Genomic DNA, 1,755 nt, shown 5'->3' with positions numbered 1-1,755 from the left:
CTGGCTAATTTTTTGTATTTTTAGTAGAGTCAGGGTTTCTCCATGTTGGCCCGGCTGATCCGAACTCTTGACCTCAAATGATCCACCCACCGCAGCCTTCCGAAGTGCTGGGATTACAAATGTGAGCCACAATGCCCGGTTGGGATTAGAGTTTTTAAGGACAATTTGGTGGGTAGCGGTCCAGTGAATCAGGAGTGCTGACTGGTTGGCTTGAGGATGAATACATTGGAAATCGAAGCTCTTCTTTTCTGCTGAGTCAGTTCCTGGGTGGGGGCCACAGAACTGATTGACAAGTCCAGGTGGGGCCATCCTGTTGTTAGAAATTCAAAACCCTGAAAAGCCATCTCAAAGGGCAGTCTTAGGTTCACCATAGTGATGTCATCGCCAAGAGTGACTAAGTTGCAAATCTTACGACTTCCGGAATAACAGCTGGTCATACTTAGAATTCCAGCCCCTCTTATTCTGACTTGATGGCTGCTGGCCTTTCATTCATTTTACAAGAACAGTGTAGTTTTTGGGAAGGCCTATTAGATTTAGTTTAAACTACAAATTAAATTCCTTCCCAAGGCTAGTTCTGCCTACACCCAGTAATGGATAAGGACAGTTTAGACGTTAGAAGCAAAATGGAGTTGGTTTGGTCTGATGGGTTTCATTGTCATAATTTCCTTAGTTATGATTTTGCAAAGGCGGTTTCACTGTTCTCCCTCCAGGGGTTGTGGAAAAGGAAGGTTGGGTGTCAGAGAAGGGTCTTTCAGGCCAGAGTGAGGCCTCTGTTCTCGGGGTGAGTGATTGGACACCAGAACAGAGGGGTCCCCCCTTTAGACATGGCCTTGTGAGGGCTGGCCTCTGGCTACCCTAAGCACAAGGAGCCTCATTCCACTTACCCTCACCGGAGGCTCCTCTTCATTCAAGGCCGTGGTGCCTGGCTGGACGCAGTGGTTCACGCCTCTAATCCCAGCACTTTGGAAGGCTGAGGTGGGCGAATCAGGAGGTCAGGAGTTCGAAATGAGCCTGGTCAACACGGTGAAACCCTTCCTGAGAATCGCTTGAACCCAGGAGGCAGAGGTTGTGGTAGATTGAATGAGGTTGTCTCTACTAAAAATACAAAAATTAGTTGGGTGTGGGGGCAGGCGCCTGTAATCCCAGCTACTAGGGCGGCTGAGGCAGGAGAATTGATTAAGCTTGGGAGGTGGAGATTGCCATGAGCGGAGACTGAGCCATTGCACTCCTGCCTGGGTGACAGGGCGAGACTCTGTCTCAAAAAAAAAATGTCTGGGGTGTCCGAGAAAGGACATAGATAAGGACACAAAAGCAACTTTGTTTTTTTTGAGATGGAGTTTCACCATGTCGCCCAGGCTGGAGTGCAGTGGTGCAATCTCGGCTCACTGCAACCTCTCCCAGGTTCAAGCAATTCTCTTGCCTCAGCCTCCCGAGTAGCTGGGACTACAAGCAACTGCCACCACGCCAGGCTCATTTCTGTGTTTTTAGTAGAGACGAGGTTTCACCAGATTGGCCAGGCTGGTCCCAAACTCCTGACTTTCAGCAATCTACCTGCCTCGGCCTCCCAGTGTGCTGGGATTACAGGTGTGAGCCACCACGCCCAGCCAAGCGGCTCTCTTTTCCTACATGTCCTGAATTTCAGGCATGGGGACAGCTTCTCTGAAGTCCCCTGAACACAGGACAGAGGTGCAGTCATGTGACTTCAGCCTCTAACTCTGCTATAGCTCCTCTTCTTTTTTTTTTTTTTTTTTTTTT

This window comes from Cebus imitator, unplaced genomic scaffold (assembly GCF_001604975.1).
Source record: "Cebus imitator isolate Cc_AM_T3 unplaced genomic scaffold, Cebus_imitator-1.0 Scaffold82, whole genome shotgun sequence".
Lineage (NCBI taxonomy): Eukaryota > Metazoa > Chordata > Mammalia > Primates > Cebidae > Cebus > Cebus imitator.
This window is presented reverse-complemented; position numbering follows the sequence as displayed.